At 39.3% G+C, this 21,987-nt stretch overlaps 1 pseudogene; it reads left to right on the top strand.

The window, feature by feature from the left end:
* The first annotated feature begins 2,585 nt into the window (after positions 1 to 2,585).
* LOC137221778 (protocadherin alpha-1-like) overlaps positions 2,586 to 21,987 on the top strand; it is a 48,390-nt pseudogene continuing 28,988 nt past the window's right edge.

A 21,987-nucleotide genomic window follows, 5' to 3' on the forward strand; every position in this document is an offset into this window, starting at 1 on the left:
ATTTGAGCCCTGTCACTTTTTTTCTAGGTGCCTTCAACACGAATTATACTTTACTCTGATGTGATCTGTGTCTGGAGGAGTTTGAATATAACTTTTCCTGTAATTTTAGCCTCCTTTGATCTTCTGTTTCTGGAACAGCAGAGCTCAGGGTTGAAAACTTAGTGTTTTCCTAACTCTCTGCAGTTAGGCTAGGCACAGGGTTACTCGGTGTTTGCACTGTTGACATTTTGGGCTGGGTAATTCTTTGTTGTGGAGGCTCCCTTGTGCATTGTAGGGTGTCTAGAGAATCTCTAGCCTCTACTCACTAGTTGCCAATAGCACCTTCTCCCCAAGTTATGACAATGAAAGATGTCTGTGTTCCTGGAGGGGGGCAGGGCATAATTCCTCCCCCCCCTAGCCCCACTGAGAACTATTGAGAAGCTGCCTTGCCTCAAGTTGGGTCTAACTTGAGAATTAGATGGTACAGACTGGCTAACTAAAGCAAAAACAACTTTGATGTTCCCTACATCAGGTACTGTGCTAGGCCCTAGGGATGCAGATGGAAAAAAAAGTCAGTTCCTTAAAGTAAAAAAACAAATGGTAGTTACACAAGCTTCAAATAGGTGAATTGTGTAACAACTTTAGTTGCTTCTGTTCCTTGAAAAGTGGGCTCTGCTTGGGCTAACAAGGCTGCTACCATATGGCTTGTTGACATTTTCTGCCTTATCTAGCCCTTTGGACACCTTTATGTAGCATCTGAACCACTTGTGGGTCCCCCAAAGCACCATACTCTCCTTTGGACTTTTGTGCAAAATTCCCTTGCTGTTAGGCATCTCTTTTGCTGACTTTTCTTTTTTTTTGGGCGGGGGTGAGGGGCAGCGTGCTGCGCGGCTTGTGGGATCTTAGTTCCCTGACTAGGGATCAAACCTGAGCCCTCAGCAGTGAAAGCGGAGTCCTAACCACTGGACCACCAGGAATTCCCTGCCTAATTTTATTTCTGATGCAGAATCTTGCCAATGGAAACACTGAATGTGTCTTTATCTACTGGTTCAAGGACTGGCTCAAAATTTCTCATACAATATTCGTTGGCCAGTTGCGGACATATTAGTTGGTGCTTTCCTTGGCAGGATTATGTGTTCTACAGGTCCTTGGGTAAGAATCTACCCTAGTCAACTGGGTCCTTTTGTTCCCCCTGTCAAGGCAGGCTAGAGAATGTAACAATGAGCTGAGTTCCTTCCGTGGTTCAGTGTTCATTCTTCAGGTAGCTAATTCAACTTGGCTTCAAGCGATTTCCCTCTTTGGTACCGGTGGAATCTGACTTCTGGTCATCTCTACTAAAAAGCAATTCTGAAGTCCATTTTCTCTAAATTCTCTTGGGACTGGCAAGTGGTTTGAGCTTCCAAGGGGTCTAGGTCATGGACATTTGGAGGGGTTCTGTCTAGGTCATGGATATTTGGAGGGGTTCAAGCTGGTGAATTAAAAAAAGCGGGGGGAGGAAGGAGATGGGATGGAAATTTAGGACCCCAGAGCAATCCTAGAGAACTCCAAACTCTGGAAGAGAAGCTTTATTGATGTTTGCGGTCTTTCTAAAAATCGAAGGAAATTTTGCATTCTGGTAGAGTCATATGCCTGTGACCGGCCTACATGAGTTCGTTCGGTGAGTGCTGAGATGCTGAACATGTTCTAGGCCCTGGTAGTATCTTCTGGGACAAGGCAACAAGGTTCCAAGTGTCATGGAATTTACATTCTGGTGGAATTGCCAGTTAAAGTATTTAGGGAACAAAAGATCTGTATGGCTTCAGATTTTGTGACTTCAGGCATCCCAGGGCCTCTCACATCTCTCCCATAACCTCCAAAAATTTAAATGTGAAGTCTTTAATTCAGCAATTCTACTCATATAAGTATCCTAAAAACAGACTTGCTTATGTGTACATATGCATACAAGGATGTTTATTGCAGCTATGTTTATAACAGTGAAACATTTAAAATAAAACCGGTACATTTATACTTGAGTATAATGCAGCCATTACAATATATATGAATTAGATCTAGTGTATGTACTGACAAGATCTCCAAGACATTCTGTTAAGTGTAACAGAATACCCAACAACCCAATCCCCAATAAGCCCACCCTTCACCCCTGCCAGTCAAAACTCTGTTGTGTGTACAGTTAAATACGTAGATTGAGGGAAAAAACTGGAGGAGTACACACTGAAATCATAGTCATGGTTAACTGGAGAAAAGTAGGAATTGTGGCTGTTTACAGTATACGTGAAAGGAATAGGGTGTTTTTGTGCAGTTTAGAATAATTTTTTAAAAATAGTAACAGAAGGAGTGACACTATATGACACCTGGGAACTGTATAACACCTGGGAGAGGAGCTGTGGGGTTTAGCTGCAAAGTTCCAAGATAACGCCTGAAGTAACAATTAGCAGCTTGTAAAGATTCCACTCTCCTGACTCAAGGCACTATGAAAGTTGTTTAGACCACAGAGTGAGCGGCCCTGTGTGGTTGTCGGGAGAGCGTAGAGGCTGGACCAGAAGTCCAGAGACTGGTGGACCTGGTGACTGCCGCGTGGTAGGAGGGAATAAGCCCGGAAGCAACTGCGGAAGAGCTCACTAAGAGGTAGGGGAGACCTGGGTCCTTCTCACTGTTGTGTGTCGGCAGATGGGCACTCTCAGAGTGTCTGGACTGGGGGTGGGGGAGCACGCTAAATCAGCCTGGATCGTATCTGCTTTGGTTGGTTTGTTGTGACGCACCTGTTTCTCAACAGCCAAGGGGATATAATCCAGAGTCCGAAGTCGGGCTGGCTATAGCTCAGCGGTTCCTTCGACTGCATTGTGATTCAACCACCCTTCCAAGAGTGGTTCGAGACCCGCGGGCGCTCACCAGCCCTTTTGCCCCTGTCCCAGCCTCTTCATTTTGCCATTAATCCCTTTTGCTGTCCCGGCCTTCTTCATTTTCCCATTAATCCCTTTTGCAATACCAGCTTTCTTCATTTTCCCAGTGATCCCGCTTCGAGAAAGCATTTTGAGACTCCTCCTCTGACGAGAGCACCAAAGCGACCAGGTTTCCAGCAGGTGTTCAGCTCCCATTCGACTAGAAACCAGGGTTCGTTGGAGAAATGGCTGGTGCTAGGACTGGGGCAGGAAATACAGAGATGAGCCTAGAGCATTTTGGATTCACCTAGTAGTTCCAGGAAGTAAGGAAGTGCTAAAAAACAACCTACCCCCCACCCCCGCCAAAAAAAAAAAAATGAAAATGTAAAACCCACTTACTTTTAAAATTACTTTTGACGTTAAGTAATATTTGTGTTTTTGTTCCAATAATTATCAGTTATACTTGTATTTTTTCTAAGTCCTCAAATAACTTTTCCATAGGTGGGCTGTATTATTTCGTTTGTCAGCTCTATCTTGACTCCCTCCTATTACTTATATAAAGATCAATTATTTTATTCCATTTTTCCCTTTCCTCCCTTCCAGTTTGAGTCATATTGTTTTTAGAAAACAATTTGCATACTCTTTTCCCACCCTTGTCACCACCTTTATTTTACTTGCAGATCTACAACTCATTAGTATATTTAATACTCACCATCATGATGAGTATTATTTGGATGAAACTCATTCTATAGTAGATTCCTCAAACGAGGCTCCTGAGTACAGTATTCTGAGTTCTTGCATATTTAATACTGATTTTTTATAGCCTTGGTACTTAAAGGACAGATTGGCTGGATATAAAATCTTGGTTCTCACTTCTTTTCTTTTCCTTCCTAAATGATTTGGTCGTTTTGCCTGAGGCCCAGAGGATTTTTTTCTTTCAAATCGAGTTGATTTTCTAAGATACCTCACAGTTGACCATTCCATATCAATTTTCTTTGGTCCTTGGGAGACCCTTTCGATGTGTAGATTGAAGTTTTATTTCCAGGAAGTTTTCTTGAATATTAACATCGGTTTCATTATTTTGTTTTTCTTCTACAGGGACTGTAATATATACTGGATCTTCTAATTGCCTCTCTATCTAGCACTTTCTCTCTGATCCTTCTTACTGATTTCTTAATTTTATTTTTATTTTCTTGGCTGTTTTAATTCCTTCTGTCAAAACCAGTTATTATATTTTAAGTAAAATCTCTTCCCCTTGGACATCTTATAATTTAGTCTTTTTTTTTCCCTGAGATGATTTTTCTTTTTGATCAGTTTCTTTTGATTTTGACTAAGCCTTGTCTTATATCTTTTTGTTTTTGTCCAGTTTTGTTCTGAGTTATTTTTCTGATTCACAGTATTTTTTCATATCACCAAATGACTGTTTAAGGTTATTTAAATCAGGCTGGAGTTTTCTTGTCTCATGGTTAGTTTTGAAAAAAAAATTATTCTCTTTTTTTGTTGTCTTTATATAATATTATACCTACTATTTTCTGTTCATTTTGAAATGTCTACTATCCAGTTTCAGCAATTGCAAATGAGGCAGGCAGTTGAGTGTTTTATCAGGTTTCTTAGTTTGAGAGTGCCCTCTTCTGTTGGTAGAATGTAGTGCATTTTTTCCAAATAGAAGGCACTTTTTTGCGAGTGGACCCCAGGTTGATGTGTCTTCTGATTTTGTGACTCTCTTTCATTTCCCTGGTAGTCTTCATTTTCATTCCTTGTTTCCTTCTTTCTCTTCACCATCAAGCCCTCAAGGGATACCTGCCCTTCAAATCATCTCTTTCCTCTGGACAAGATGCCTTTCAAAGATTTCCATTTCCGGTCTCATTTTCAAGAATTTCTTTTAGAGTCCTCAGTTCCTCTCATCCACCAGGTCTGAGACCTATTGTCAGCGTTTCTCCACTCAAGCTGGGACTCTTTTTCTGGTGGTGACTTTATCTGTCTTCCACCATTGGTAGGATTCTGCTGCTCTCTGATCTTCTTTACCATCTTGGCCTCTCTTCAGTAGCATGGCTTTGTAACTGGATCTGCCGATTTGGGTTGTATAGTTACCAGTTTATATATAAAATGAAGTTTATAATATTCTCTGCCTCCAAATTATGTTGCAGTCATAGGTGGTTTTATTGTTTGTTTGGGTTTTTTTTGCTGCACCAAATGGCTTACTGGATACCTTAGTTCCCCAACCAGGGATTGAACCCGGCCCCTGGCAGTGAAAGCACCGAGTTCTAACCACTGGACCGCCAGGGAATTCCCTAGCTTTCCTTTTTGTTCATTTGTTTGTTTTTAGGATGGGTGGAGAGATTCAAATTTAGGTCGCTGGCATTCTGCAGGAACCTGGAAGCCAGGTCATTTTTTCCTTAAACATTTTTTTCCTTCCAGTTTTATTGAGATACAGTGGACATAGAGCACTGTATAAGGTTAAGATGTACAGCATAATGATTTGACCTATGTACATCATGAAATGATTACCACAATAAGTTTAGTGAACTTCTACATCTCATATATGTACAAAAATAAAAGAAAACGGAAAATTTTTTTTCCTTGTGATGAGAACTATTAGGATTTACTCTCTGGGCAACTTTTATGTATAACATAAAGCAGTATTAATTATATTTAACATGTTGTACATTACATCCCTAGTACTTTTTTGTCTTATAACTAGAAGTTTGTCCTTTTGACTACCTTCATCCAGTTCCCCTCACTCCACCCCTGCCTCTGGTAACTACAAACCTGACCTCTTTTTCTATGAGTTTTGTTTGCTTTTGAAGTATAATTGACCTACAACACTATTTTATTTCCTGGCACACAACATAGTGATTCAACATTTCTGTTGAATGATCACCACCACCATAAGTCTAGTTACCATCTGTCATTATACAAAGATATTATATTATTATTGACTATATTCCCCACACTAAACATTTCATACCCGTGACTCATTCATTTTGTAACTAGAAGTTTGTACCTCTTAATCTCACTAACCTATTTGCCACATGCCCCTGCCCCACTCCCTTCTGGAAACCACCTGTTTGTTCTCTGTATCTATGACTCTGTTTCTGTTTTGCTGTGTTTGTTCATTTGTTTTGCTTTTTAGATTCCACTTATAAATGAAATCATAGGTATTTATCTTTCTCTGTCTGACTTGTTTCACTTAGCATAGTACCCTCTAAATCCATCCATATTGTCACAAATGGCAAGATTTCATTCTTTTTATGGCTTAGTAATATTCCTTTGCATATATATATGTGTATATATATAGCCACATCTTTTTGTCCATCTATCAATGGGCTCATAGGTTGCTTCCATATCTTGGCTATTGTAAATAATGCTGCAGTGAACATAGGGGTGCATATATCTTTTTGAATTGGTAGGGTTTTTTTATTTTTGATAAATACCCAGGAATGGAATTGCTGGGTCATATGGTAGTTCTGCTTTTAATTTTTTGAGGAACCTCCATACTGTTTTCCATAGTGGCTGCACCAGTTTACATTCCAACCAGTAGTGCCCCAAAGTTCCCTTTTCTCCATATCCTCACCAGTATTTGTTTCCTGTTTTTTTTTTATAATAGCTATTGTAACAGATATGAGGTGATATCTCATTATGGCTTTAATTTGCATTTCCCTGATGATTAGTGATGTTAAGCATGTTTTCATGTACATGTTGCCCATTTGTATATCTTCTGTGGAAAAATGTCTATTCAAGGTATCTGCCCATTTTAAATTTTTTTATTTTAATGAGTTGTATGAGCCACTTACCTATTTTGGATATTCACTCCTTATCAGATGTATGGTTTCCAAATATTTTCTCCCATTCTGTAGGCTGCCGTTTCATTTTGTTGATTGTTTTTCTTGCTGTGCAGAAGCTTTTTAGTTTGATGTAGTCCCATTTGTTGATTTTTGCTCTTGTTTGTGCTTTTGGTGTGATATCCAAAAAATCATTGCCAAGATCTATGTCAAGGAGTTTTTACCCTATGTTTTCTTCTCAGAGTTTAATGGTTTCATTGCTTACATTTAATCTCTTGGTCTACTTGGAGTTAATATATGTGAAAAGTGTAAGAAAGGCGTCTAATTTCATTTTTTTTGCATGTGAATATCCAGTTTTCCCAGCACTATTTAGTGAAGATACTATCCTTTCCCCATTGAGTATTCGTCATTCCTTGTCAAAAATTAGCTGACCATGTAAGTGTGGGTATACTTCTGGGTTCTTAATTCTGTTCCATTGTTCTGTATGTTAGTTTTTTTTTTTTTTTTGCGGTACGCACCTCTCACTGCTGTGGCCTCTCCCGTTGCGGAGCACAGGCTCCGGACGCGCAGGCTCAGCTGCCATGGCTCACGGGCCCAGCCGCTCCGCGGCATGTGGGATCCTCCTGGACCAGGGCACAAACCCGTGTCCCCTGCATCGGCAGGCGGACTCTCAACCACTGCGCCACCAGGGAAGCCCAATATATTGAATTTTTTCAGAAATTTTTTGCATCTATTGAGATGATCACATTGTCTTTCATTCATTTTATATGGAGTATCACATTTATTGATTTGCATATGACAAACCATCTTTTCATCCCAGGGGTGCATCCCACTTGACTTTTTTTTTTTTTTTTTTTTTTTTTGGTCATGCCTCTTGGCTTGTGGGATCGTACTTAGTTCCCTAACTAGAGATTGAACCCACACCCTCAGCAGTGAAACCACAGGGTCCTAACCACTGGACGGCCAGGGAATTCCCCCACTTGATCCTTTCAATGTGCTGTTGAATTCAATTTGTTAGTACTTTATTGAGGATTTGTGCATCTGTATTCATCAGGGATATTGGTCTGTAGTTTTTTTTTTTAACATCTTTATTGGAGTATAATTGCTTTACAACGGTGTGTTAGTTTCTGCTGCATAACACAGTGAATCAGCTATGCATATACGTATATCCCCATTTCTCCTCCCTCTTGCATCTCCCTCCCACCCTCCCTATCCCAACCCTGTAGGTGGACACAAATCACCGAGCTGATCTCCCTGTGCTGTGCGGCTGCTTCCCACTAGCTATCTATTTTACATTTGGTAGTGCATATATGTCGATGCCACTTTCTCACTTTGTCCCACCTTACCCTTCCCCCTCCCCGTGTCCTCAAGTCCATTCTCTACATCTGCATCTTTATTCCTGTCCTGCCCCTAGGTTCTTCACAACTTTTTTTTTTTTTAGATTCCATATATATGTGTTAGCATACGGTATTTTTTTCTCTTTCTGACTTACTTCATTCTGTATGACAGACTCTAGGTCCCTCCACCTCACTACAAATAACTCAATTTCATTTCTTTTTATGGCTGAGTAATATTCCATTGTATATATATGCCACATCTTCTTTATCCATTCATTTGTCGATGGACACTTAGGTTGCTTCCATGTCTTGACTATTGTAAATAGTGCTGCAATGAACATTGTGGTACATGACTCTTTTTGAATTATGGTTTTCTCAGTGTATATGCCCAGTAGTGGGATTGCTGGATCCTATGGTAGTTCTATTTTTAGTTTTTTAGGGAACCTCCATACTGTTCTCCATAGTGGCTGTATCAATTTACATTTCCACCAACAGTGCAAGAGGGTTCCCTTTTCTCCACACCCTCTCTAGCACTTATGGTTTGTAGATTTTCTGATGATGGCCATTCTGACTGGTGTGAGGTGGTACCTCATTGTAGTTTTGATTTGCATTTCTCTAAAGATTAGTGATGTTGAGTATTCTTTCATGTGTTTGTTGCCAATCTGTATGTCTTCTTTGGAGAAATGTCTATTTAGGACTTCTGCCCATTTTTGTATTGGGTTGTTTATTTTTCTGATATTGAGCTGCATGAGCTGCTTGTATATTTTGGAGATTAATCCTTTGTCAATTGCTTCGTTTGCAAGTATTTTCTCTCATTCTGAGGGTTGTCTTTTCATCTTGTGTATAGTTTCCTTTGCTGTGCCAAAGCTTTTACGTTTCATTAGGTCCCATTTATTTATTTTTGTTTTTATTTCCATTTCTCTAGAAGGTGGGTCAAAAAGGACCTTGCTGTGATTTATGTCATAGAGTGTTCTGCCTATGTTTTGCTCTAAGAGTTTTATAGTGTCTGGCCTTATATTTAGGTCTTTAATCCATTTTGAGTTTATTTTTGTGTATGGTGTTAAGGAGTGTTCTAATTTCATTCTTTTACATGTAGCTGTCCAGTTTTCCCAGCACCACTTATTGAAGAGGCTGTCTTTCCTCCATTGTATACTCCTGCCACCTTTACCAAAGATAAGATGACCATATGTGCATGGATTTATCTCTGGGCTTTCTATCCTGTTCCATTGATCTATATTTCTGTTTTTGTGCCAGTACCATACTGTCTTGATTACTGTAGCTTTGTAGTATAGTCTGAGGTCAGGGAGCCTGATTCCTCCAGCTCCATTTTTCTTTCTCAGGATTCCTTTGGCTATTCGGGGTCTTTCGTGTTTCCATACAAATTGTGAAAATTTTTGTTCTAGTTCTGTGAAAGATGCCATTGGTAGTTTGATAAGGATTGCATTGAATCTGTATATTGCTTTGGGTAGTGTAGTCATTTTCACAGTGTTGATTCTTCCAATCCAAGAACATGGTATATCTCTCTATCTGTTTGTATCATCTTTAATTTCTTTCATCAGTGTCTTATAGTTTTCTGCATACAGGTCTTTTGTCTCCTTAGTTAGGTTTATTCCTATGTATTTTATTCTTATTGTTTCAGTGGTAAATGGGAGTGTTTCCTTAATTTCTCTTTCAGATTTTTCATCATTAGTGTATAGGACTGCCAGAGATTTCTGTGCATTAATTTTGTATCCTGCTACTCTACCAAATTAATTGATTAGCTCTAGTAGTTTTCTGGTAGCATCTTTAGGATTCTCTATGTATAGTATCATGTCATCTGCAAACAGTGACAGCTTTACTTCTTTTCTGATTTGGATTCCTTTTATTTCTTTTTCTTCTGTGATTGCAGTGGCTAAAACTTCCAAAACTATGTTGAATAATAATGTTGAGACTGGGCAACCTTGTCTTGTTGCTGATCTTAGAGGAAATGTTTTCAGTTTTTCATCATTGAGAATGATGTTGGCTGTGGGTTTGTCATATACGGCCTTTATTATGTTGAGGTAGGTTCCCTCTATGCCTACTTTCTGGAGAGTTTTTATCATAAATAGGTCTTGAATTTTGTCAAAAGCTTTTTCTGAATCTATTGAGATGATCATATGGTTTTTATCCTTCAGTTTGTTAATATGGTGTATCACATTGATTTGCGTATATTGAAGAATCTTTGCATCCCTGGGATAAACCCCACTTGATCATGGTGTATGATCCTTTTAACGTGCTGATGGATTCTGTTTGCTAGTATTTTGTTGAGGTTTTTTGCATCTATGTTCATCGGAGATATTGGCCTGTAGTTTTCTTTTTTTGTGACATTTTTGTCTGGTTTTGGTATCAGGGTGGTGGTGGCCTCGTAGAATGAGTTTGGGAGTGTTCCTCTCTCTGCTATATTTTGGAAGAGTTTGAGAAGGATAGGTGTTACCTCTTCTCTAAATGTTTGATAAAATTCGCCTGTGAAGCCATCCGGTCCTGGGCTGTTGTTTGTTGGAAGATTTTTTTTTTTTTCGTGGTACGTGGGCCTCTCACTGTTGTGGCGTCTCCCGTTGTGGAGCACAGGCTCCGGACGCGTAGGCTTAGTGGCCATGGCTCACGGGCCCAGCCACTCCGCGGCATGTGGGATCTTCCTGGACCGGGGAACGAACCCGTGTCCCCTGTATTGGCAGGCAGACTCTCAACCACTGTGCCACCAGGGAAGCCCTAAATGCTGAGTACCTCTTTTTTTTTTTTTTTTTTTTTTCTGCCGTACACGGGCCTCTCACTGTTGTGGCCTTTCCCGTTGCGGAGCACAGGCTCTGGACGCGCAAGCTCAGCGGCCATGCCTCACGGGCCCAGCCGCTCCGCAGCATGTGGGATCCTCTCGGACCGGGGCACGAACCCACGTCCTCTGCATCGGCAGGTGGACTCTTAAACACTGCGCCACCAGGGCAGCCTGTTGGAAGATTTTTAATCACAGTCTCAATTTCAGTGCTTGTGATTGGTTTGTTTATATTTCCTATTTCTTCCTGGTTCAGTCTCGGAGGTTTTGCTTTTCTAAGAATTTGTCCATTTCTTCCAGGTTGTCCATTTTATCAGCATATAGTTGCTTGTAGTAATCTCTCATGGTCCTTTGTATTTCTACAGTGTCAGTTGTTACTTCTCCTTTTTCATTTCTAATTCTATTGATTTGAGTCTTCTCCCTTTTTATCTTGATGAGTCTGGCTAATGGTTTATCAATTTTGTTTATCTTCCCAAAGATCCCAGCTTTTAGTTTTATTGATCTTTGCTGTTACTTCCTTCATTTCTTTTTCATTTATTTCTGATCTGATCTTTATGATTTACTTCCTTCTGCTAACTTTGGGTGATTTTTGTTCTTCTTTCTCTAATTGCTTTAGGTGTAAGGTTAGGTTGTTTATTTGAGATTTTTCTTGTTTCTTGAGGTAGGATTGGATTGCTATAAAATTCCTTCTTAGAACTGCTTTTGCTGCATCCCATAGGTTTTGGGTCATTGTGTTTTCATTGTCATTTGTTTCTAGGTATTTTTTTATTTCCTCTTTGATTTCTTCAATGATCTCTTGGTTATTTAGTAGCATATTGTTTAGCCTCCATGTGTTTGTATTTTTTTACAGTTTTTTTTCCTGTAATTGATGTCTAGTCTGATAGCATTGTGGTTGGAAAAGATACTTGATATGATTTCAGTTTCCTTAAATTTGCCAAGGCTTGATTTGTGACCCAATATATGGTCTCTCCTGGAGAATGTTCCATGAGAACTTGAAAGTGTATTCTGTGGTTTTGGATGGAATGTCCTATAAATATCAATTAAGTCCATCTTCTTTAATGTGTCATTTAAAGCTTGTGTTTCCTTATTTATTTTCATTTTGGATGATCTGTCCATTGGTGAATGTGGGGTGTTGAAGTCCCCTACTATTATTGTGTTACTGTCGATTTCCCCTTTTATGACTGTTAGCATTTGCCTTATGTATTGAGGTGCTCCTCTGTTGGGTGCATAAATATTTACAATTGTTATATCTTCTTCTTAGGTTGATCCCTTGATCATTATGTAGTGTCCTTCTTTGTCTCTTTTAATAGTTTTTATTTTAAAGTCTATTTTATTTGATATGAGAATTGCTTCTCTAGCTTTCTTTTGATTTCCATTTGCATGGAATATCTTTTTCCATCCCCTCACTTTCAGTCTGTATGTGTCCCTAGGTCTGAAGTGTGTCTCTTGTAGACAGCATATGTACGAGTCTTTGTTTTTGTATCCATTCAGGCAGTCTATGTCTTTTGGTTGGAGCATTTAATCCATTTACATTTAAGGTAATTATCGATATGTAGGTTTGTAGTACCATTTTCTTAATTGTTTTGGGTTTCTTTTTGTGGGTCTTTTCCTTCTCTGTGTTTCCTGCCTAGAGAAATTCCTTTAGCATTTGTTGTAAAGCTGGTTTAGTGGTGTTGAATTCTCTTAACTTTTGCTTATCTGTAAAGGTTTTAATTTTTCCATCGAATCTGAATGAGATCCTTGCTGGGTAGAGTAATCTTGGTTGTAGATTTTTCCCTTTCATCACTTTTAATATGTCCTGCCACTGCCTTCTGGCTTGCAGACTTTCTAATGAAAAATCAGCTGTTAACCTTATGGGGATTCCCTTCCATGTTATTTGTTGCTTTTCCCTTGCTGCTTTTAATATTTTTTCTTTGTATTTAATTTTTGATAGTTTGATTAATATGTGTCTCGGTGTTTTTCTCTTTGGGTTTATCCTGTATGGTACTCTGTGTGCATCCTGTACTTGATTTACTATTTCCTTTCCCATGTTAGGGAAGGTTTTGATTGTAATCTCTTCAAATATTTTCTCAGACACTTTCTTTTTCTCTTCTTCTTCTAGGACCCCTATAATTCAAATGTTGGTGCATTTAATGTTGTCCCAGAGGTCTCTGAGACTGTCCTCAATGCTTTTCATTCTTTTTTCTTTATTCTGCTCAGTCTGAAAGCTGAGGCTTCAGTTTCCCTTCTCTGCCACATATTTCCAATGATGGTGTCTGCATTCAGGACCAAGTAGACAGATGACAGAATGATTTGTAAAAAGCAACAGAGATTTGATTCATGTTCTTGGGATCACAGATCCTTTCATTGCAGAGAAGTTTTCCCCTTCCTCAGAGTTTTGACACCTGTGGATGAAGCAAGAAAGAGGGGGAAAAGAAAAAAAAAGAATTCCCCTACTGTCTCTGAGGTGTGGTCCTCTTAATTCTGGTTCCAAGACTAGAAAGAGAAAGATTCTAATGGAACTCTTTGTCTACAGCTGGTGTGCACTTCTGAGTTTCAGGCTGCCTTTGAGTCCAGGTTGGGCAGTATCAGAGGAGGAAAATGACAAACACTATTGATTCAGTGGAACTTCAGAGTTTTGGTATTTTCACAAATCTGCCTGCTACTATTAACTTTTCAGAAATCTAAGATAGCTACTCCATGCATTTTATATAGCATTTATAGTTTCTTTCGGTGGGAGGATGCATCTGTACAAGGTGGAATGTGATTACTTCACCTTCCCTGGAACCAGAATTTCCTTCTAGTTTTTATGCAATAGCTTCCATCAGAATCTGTCTTTTTAAAAAATATGATTTCTAAAAACTGGACAAATCAAATTACGTTGACAAAAATTTTGTGCAATCAAGACCACACTGAAAGTATCATATTTGAAATCAGGTTTAATTTTATTAGGTTTGACAATACTATCATCAAGAAACATGAGTTGGGGACTTCCCTGGTTGTCCATTGGTTAAGAGTCCACCTTCCAATGCAGGGGATGTGGGTTAAATCCCTGGTTGGGGAACTAAGACCCCACATGCTGCGGGGCAACTAAGCCCGCACATCACAACTACTGAACCCTCATGCCGCAACTACAGAGCCCACGTGCTCTGGAGCCCACATGCCACAACTAGAGAGAAGCCTGTGTGCTGCAAGGAAGAGCCCGTGCACCCACAATGAAACATCCCGTGTGCAGCAACTAAGACTCAATGCAGCCAAAAATAAATAGATATTAAAAGAAAAAAAAAGAAACATGAATTGTATTTCATATGTGGAATTAGTGCCTAAGAAGCTCATCTAAGAATCTGGTCTGAGGTCTATTCATTTGGGCCTATGGATCCTAACCTCACAAAGAATAAGGAATGTTACTTACTGGCAGGCTGGGAATTTAGCAAATTTTGGAAATCTAGAGGAAAGGAGAATTTACTCACATTTACTGGTGCTAAAGACAGAACTTGATTGAGATAAACATCTTGGTTTTGGTTTTCTAGCATTGGAATAGATGAGCAAGCAAGAGTAATAACAGCATCTCTGAAAGACAGAGCCTATTGGAAATGCAATCTTAGATTCCTTACGTAATGTCCAAACAGCAGTTAATTCTGTGGACCTAGTAGTTGCTCAGCGCAGTATGGCTCTGAATTTATTGACCATACAAAAAGATTTAATGTGTGTTAGTAAATACCCTTTGCTTTATCTATGCATATGGTCAAGCCATCATCACAACAAAACCTGCAATTGAACCACCTTTTAATGATGAACAGTATTTTAGAATTATTCATAATCACATGGAGGAATTAAGAAAAATATCCAAACCATGGTAACAAAGCAAAAAGATAACCTTTAAAAATAATTTTTGAGCACTTTCTATAAGGTTCCCTATTTTTTTTTTGTTTTGTTTTATTTTTTAAATTTTTATTTATTTATTTTTTGCGGTACACGGGCCTCTCACTGCTGTGGCCTCACCCATTGCGGAGCACAGGCTCCGGACGCGCAGGCTCAGCGGCCATGGCTCATGGGCCCAGCCGCTCCACGGCATGTGGGATCCTCCCGGACCGGGGCACGAACCCGCGCCCCCTGCATCAGCAGGTGGACTCTCAACCACTGCGCCACCAGGGAAGCCCTGTTTTATTTTTTAATTAATTAACTTATTTATTTTGGCTGCTCTGGGTCTTAGTTGTGGCATGCGAGATCTTCGTTGTGGCATGGGAGATCTTTTTTTTTTTTTAGTTGCGTAATGTGGGATCTTCTAGTTGCAGCATGCGGACTTCTTAGTTGTGCCATGCGGACTTCTTTTTTTTTTTTTTAAATCTTTTGGCCACACCACATGGCATGTGGGATCTTAGTTACTTGACCAGGGATCGAACCTACATCCCCTGCATTGCAGGTGCGGAGCCTTAACCACTGGACCACCAAGGAAGTCCCGATGCAGACTTCTTAGTTGCAGACTGCGGACTCCTTGTTACGGCATGCATGCGGAATCTGGTTCCCCGACCAGTGATCGAACCCAGGTCCCCTGGCTTTGGGAACATGGAGTCTTACTCACTGGACCATCAGGGAGGTCTCTAAGGTTTCCTATTTTGTATAGGGATGTTTGCACAGTTGATTAGGGCTCAGAATTTTTTCAGTTCTGCAAAACCAATTATTATATGATGATTTATTATCTGTCAAGCAGAGCAATTAATCACCAAAGTTTTTTTGGTCTTCGTGGACATTAACCAGTTTGGAATTTTTTAAAAAAAATTTATTTTATTTATTTATTTAGTTTTGGCTGTGTTGGGTCTTCGTTGCTGTGCGCGGGCTTTCTCTAGTTGCGGCGAGCGGGGGCTACTGTTCATTGCGGTGCGCGGGCTTCTCATTGTAGTGGCTTCTCTCATTGTGGAGCACGGGCTCTAGGCGCGCAGGCTTCAGTAGTTGCAGCACGTTGGCTCAGTAGTTGTGGCTCACGAGCTCTAGAGCACAGGCTCAGTAGTTGTGGCACACGAGCTTAGTTGCTCTGCAGCATGTGGGATCTTCCCGGACCAGGGCTCGAACCCGTGTCCCCTGCATTGGCAGGTGAATTCTCAACCACTGTGCCACCAGGGAAGCCCAACCAGTTGGAATTTAACTTAGAAATCTTATTTTAGCGTTCTTCCCATCCCCTGATTATAAAATTCACACTTATCATATTATCTTTGGCTGGGTTTGTCATGTTATGGGTTCCATTATCAATGAGTTAAATAAAACTGACCAGCTTACTATCAGTTTGTATAAGAATTATGTTTTTAACATTTTGAGAATCATTATTTGACAAAATGCAGAAATTAACATCCTTATACTTGTATCCCTGTATGTACCTGTATAAGAATTTCTTTTATATATAATGCTGGAATAAAGCTGATGGCTCATAGAATATTTTATTCAATTTGATTAAGTAGCTCCAGCTGATCTTTTTTTTTTTTAATAAATTTATTTATTTATTTATTTTTGGCTGCGTTGGGTCCTCGTTGCTGCGCACGGGCTTTTCTCTAGTTGGGGCGAGCAGGGGCTACTCCTCGTTGTGGTGCGCGGGCTTCTCACTGCAGTGGCTTCTCTTGTTACAGAGCATGGGCTCCAGGCGCACAGGCTTCAGTAGTTGTGGCACGCGGGCTCAGTAGTTGTGGCTTGCGGCCTCTAGAGCACAGGCTCAGTAGTTGTGGCGCATGGGCTTAGTTGCCCTACAGCATGTGGGATCTTCCCGGACCAGGGCTCGAACCCATGTCCCCTGCATTGGCAGAAGGTCTCCCAACCACTGCACCACCAGGGAAGCCCTCCAGCTGATCTTTATCAGAATGGCTGCATCAGACTCTCAATAGCAATTCCTGATGTTTCCTTTATCTCCACATTCTTTCTCATGTTGGTAATTACTAGATTTCATCTTTATGCCATTCTGGTAGATGTAAAGTGTTCTATCATTTTATATAAATTTTCATATCTGTGATTATTAATATTAATAAAGAGGATTACATGGGAAGATTGTATTTTATTTTACATATTTTCTTTGGATTTTTTTTTGTTTTGGTCAGTTGTCTGTATCACCACTGCCATTCCTGTCTCTTCGTTGTTGCTTTCTTTTATTTTTTCAGATATTAGTTGCTTGTTTTTTCAGACATTGCAACTATATTCTCTTTAACTGTTGTCTGTTAACTTTGCCATGGTTTCTTCACTGGACAAAATTCTTCATTATTGTGTGTTCCAGGACTCGGTCCTTAGTTTTATTTTCTACTTTATCTATACTTATTCCTTTGGCAATATCATTTAGACTCATGATTTTTAAAATTTTAATTTATTTTTTATTGGAGTTGATTTACAACGCTGTGTTAATTTCTGCTGTACAACAAAGTGATTCAATTATATGTATATATACATTCTTTAAGAAATTTATTTATTTATTTATTTATTTTTGGCTGCGCTGGGTCTTCATTGCTGTGTGCAGGCTTTCTCTATTTGCGGCCAGCAGGGGGGCTACTCTTCATTGCAGTACGCGGGCTTCTCATTTCGGTGGCTTCTCTTGTTGTGGAGCACAGGCTGTAGGTGCATAGGCTTCAGTAGTTGTGGCATGTGGGCTCAGTAGTTGTGGCTCATGGGCTTAGTTACTCCCTGGCATGTGAAATCTTCCTGGACCAAGGATTGAACCCATGTCCCCTGCATTGGCAGGTGGATTCTTAAGCACTCTGCCACCAGGGAAGTCCCTACATTCCTTTTTTTTTTTTTAAATAAATTTATTTATTTATTTATTATTTATTTTTTTGCTGTGTTGGGTCTTTGTTGCGGTGTGAGGGCTTCTCATTGTGGCGGTTTCTCTTATTGTGGAGCACACGCTCTAGGCACACGGGTTTCAGTAGTTGTGGCACGTGGGCTCAGTAGTTGTGGCTCATGGCCTCTAGATCACAGACTCAGTAGTTGTGGCACATGGGCTTAGCTGCTCCGCGGCATGTGTGATCTTCCTGGGCCAGGGCTCAAACCCGTGTCCCCTGCACTGGCAGGTGGATTCTTAACCACTGCACCACTAGGGAAGTCCCCTACATTCTTTTCTTATATTTTTTTCCACTACAGTGTATCACAGGATATTGAATATAGTTCCCTGTGCTATACAGTAGGACCTTGTTGTTTAATCCATTCTACATATAATAGTTTGTAACTGCTAACCCCAAGCTCTCAATCCATCCCTCCCCAACTCCCCCTCCTCCTTGGATACCACAAGTCTGTTCTCTATGTCTGTGAGTCTGTTTCTGTTTCAAAGATAGGTTCATTTGTGTTATATTTTAGATTCTACGTATAAGTGACATCATATGGTATTTGTCTTTCTGACTTACTTCACTTAGTAGGATAATCTCTAGGGCCAACCATGTTGCTGCAAATGGCATTATTTCATTCTTTATTTATGGCTGAGTAGTATTCCATTGTATATATGTACCATATCTTCTTTATCTGTTCATCTGTCGATGGACATTTAGGTTGTTTCCGTGTCTTGACTATGGTGAATAGTGCTGCTATGAACATAGAGGTGCGGTATCTTTTTGAATTATAGCTTTGTCTGGATATGTGTGTAAGAGTGGGATTGGTGGAGAATATGGTAACTCTATTTTGTTTTTTAAGGAACCTCCATACTGTTCTCCGTAGTGGCTATACCAACTTACATTCCCACCAACAATATAGGAGGGTTCCCTTTTGTCCACACCCTCTCCAGCATTTGTTATTTGTAGACCTTTTTTGAAAAATATTTATTTGGCTGCATTGGGTCTTAGTTGTGGCACACAGGCTCTTTGTTGCAGTGCACCGGCTCCAGAGTGCGCGGGCTGAGTTGTTGCCTCACGCAGTCTCTCTAGTTGTGGTGTGTGGGCTCTAGAGCATGTGAGCTTAGTTGCCCTGTGGCATGTGGGATCTTAATTCCCTGACCAGTGATCGAACCCATGTCCCCCACATTGGAAAGCGGATTCTTAACCACTGGACCACCAGGGAAGTCCCTTGTAGATCTTTTAATGATGGCCATTCTGACAGGTGTGAAGTGGTATCTCATTGTAGTTTTTATTTGCATTTTCCTAATAATTAGTGATGTTGAGCATCTTTTCTTGTGCCTGTTGGCTATCTGTATATGTTCTTTGGAGAAGTGTCTATTTAGGTCTTCTGGTCATTTTTCTATTAGGTTGTTTATCTTTTGTTGTTGTTGAGCTGTATGAGCTGTTTGTATATTTTAGAAATTAAGCCCTTATTGGTTGCATCATTTGCAAATATTTTCTCCCAGTCTGTAGGTTGTCTTTTCACTTGTTTATGGTTTCCTTTGCTGTACAAAAGCTTGTAAGTTTGATTAGTTCCCATTTGTTTATTTTTGCTTTTGTTTCTATTGCCTTGGGAGACTGATCTAAGAAAACACTGGTATGATTTATTTCAGAGAATGTTTTGCCTGTGTTCTCTTCTAGGAGTTTTATGGTATCATGTTTTATATTTAATTCTTTAAGCCATTTTGAGTTTATTTTTATGTATGGTGTGAGGGTGTGTTCTAACTTCATTGATTTACATGAGACTGTCCCACTTTCCCAACATCACTTGCTGAAGAGACAGACTGTCTTTTCTCCACTGTATATTCTTTCCTACTTTGTCAAAGATTAACTGTCCATAGATGTGTGAGTTTATTCTTGGGCTCTCTGTTCTGTTCCATTGATCCATATGTCTGTTTTTGTGCCAATACCATGCTGTTTTGATTACTGTAGCTTTGTAATATTGTCTGAAGTCTGGGAGGGTTGTTCTCCTCCTGCCTTGTTCTTTTTCTTCAGGATTGCTTAGGCAATTCCAGGTCTTTTATGGTTCCATATAATATTTAGGATTATTTGTTCTAGTACTGTGAAAAATGTCATGGATAACTTGATAGGGATCACATTAAATCTGTAGATTGTTTGGGAAGTATGGCCATTTTACCAATTTTAATTCTTCCAATCCAAGAGCATAGGATATCTTTCCATTTCTTTGTCATCTTCAGTTTCCTTTATTAATGTTTTATAGTTCTCAGTATATAAGTCTTTCACCTCCTTGGTGAGGTCTGTTCCTAAGGGTTTTTTTGTTTGTTTGTTTGTTTTTTGGATGCAATTTTAAAAGAGATTTTTTTTTACATTTCCTTTTGATATTTCATTGTTTGTGTAAAGAAATGCAACCAATTTCTGTATGTTAATCCTGTATCCTGCTACTTTGCTGAATTCATGTATCAGTTCTAATAGTTTTTGTGTGGAGTCTTTTTTTTTATTTCTTGTTTTTTATAAATTTATTTATTTATTTATTTTTGGCTGTGTTGGGTCTTCGTTGTTGTGCATGGTCTTCTCATTGTGGTAGCTTCTCTTGTTGCAGAGTATGGGCTCTAGGCACACAGGCTACAGTAGTTGTGGCACACAGGCTCAGTAGTTTTGGCTCACGGGCTCTAGAGTGCAGGCTCAGTAGTTGTGCATGGGCTTCGTTGCTCCACAGCACGTGGGATCTTCCCAGACCAGGGCTTGAACCTGTGTCCCCTGCATTTGCAGGCAGATTCTTAACCACTATGCCACCAGGGAAGTCCCTGTGTGGAGTCTTTAGGGCTTTCTATATATAGTATTATGTCATCTGCATATACTGACAATTTTACCCCTTCCCTTCCAATTTGAATACCTTTTATTTCTTTTTCTTGTCTGATTGCTGTGGCTAGGACTTCCAGTATTAAGTTGAATAGATGTGGTGAGAATGGGAATCCTTGTCTTGTTCTAGATTTTTGTGGAAGGGCTTTTGGCTTTTCACCATTGAGTATTATGTTGGCTATAGGTTTGTCTTAAATAGCTTTTGCTATGTTGAGATATGTTCCCTCTATACCCACTTTGGTAAGAGTTTTTATCATGAATGGATGTTGAATTTTATCAAATGCTTTTTTTGCATGTATTGAAATGATCATTTGTCTTTTCTTTCGTTGATGTAGTGTATCACATTGATTTGCATATGTTGTACTATCCTTGTGACCCTGGGATGAATCCAACTTGGTCATGGTGTATGATCTTTTTTATGTGTTGTTGGCTTTGGTTTGCTAATATTTTGTTGAGAATTTTAACATCTATATTCATCAAAGATATTGGCCTGTAATTTTCTTTTTTGGTAGTGTCTTTGTCTGGTTTTGGTATCCAGGTGATGTTGGCTTCACAGAACATCTTTGCGAGTGTTCTCTCCACTTCAGTCTTTTGGAAGAGTTTGAGAAGGATTGGTATAAGTTATTCTTTGTATGTTTGGTAGAATTTGTCTGTAAAGCCATATGGTCCTGGACTTTTGTTTGTAGGGAGTTTTTAAATTACAGATTCTGTTTCACTTCTAATGATCAGTCTGTTCAAATTATCTATTCCTTCTTGATTCATTTTTAGTGGGCTGCATATTTCTAGGAACTTGTCCATTTCTTCTAGGTTGTTGAATTTGTTGTTATATAATTCTTCATAGTATTCTCTTATGATTTTTTTTGTATTTCTGTGATATTGGTTGTTATTTCTTTTTCATTTCTTATTTTGTTTATTTGGGTCCTCTCTCTTTTCTTCTTGGTGAGCCTGGCCAGAGGTTTGTCAACTTTGTTTACCCTTTCAAAGAACCACCTCTTGGTTTTACTGATTTTTTCTATTGTTTTTTACTTTCTATTTTATTTATTTCCTCTCTGATCATTACTATTTTTTTCCTTATGCTGACTTTAGGTTTTGTTTGTTCTTCTTTTTCTAATTCTTTTAAGAAGTAAATTTTCCATTTAACATTTTCAGACCATGGTTGTCCACAGGTAACTTACTTCTTTTAAGAAGTAAGAAGTAAGTTTTGGAGATTTTTCTTGTTTTTTGAGGAAGGCCTGTATCACTATGAACTTTCCTCTAAGAACTGCTTTTGCTGCATCCCATAGATTTTGTATGATTGTGTTTTTATTGTTATTTGTCTCAAGGTATTTTAAAAATTTATTCTTTGATTTCATCATCAACATGTTGGCTTATTAGTAGCATGTTGTTTAGTCTCCATGTAATCTTTTTTTCTCACTTCTTTTTCTGTGGTTGATTTCTAGTTTATGCATTGTGGTCAGAAAAGACACTTGAAATAACTTCTATGCTCTTAAATTTATTGAGGCTTGTTGTGTGCCCTAGTATGTGGTCAATTCTAGAGAATGTTCCATGTGCACTTGAAAAGAATGAGTATTCTGGTTTTGGGGGGATGTAATG

Source organism: Pseudorca crassidens, chromosome 3, assembly GCF_039906515.1.
Source record: "Pseudorca crassidens isolate mPseCra1 chromosome 3, mPseCra1.hap1, whole genome shotgun sequence".
Taxonomy (NCBI): domain Eukaryota; kingdom Metazoa; phylum Chordata; class Mammalia; order Artiodactyla; family Delphinidae; genus Pseudorca; species Pseudorca crassidens.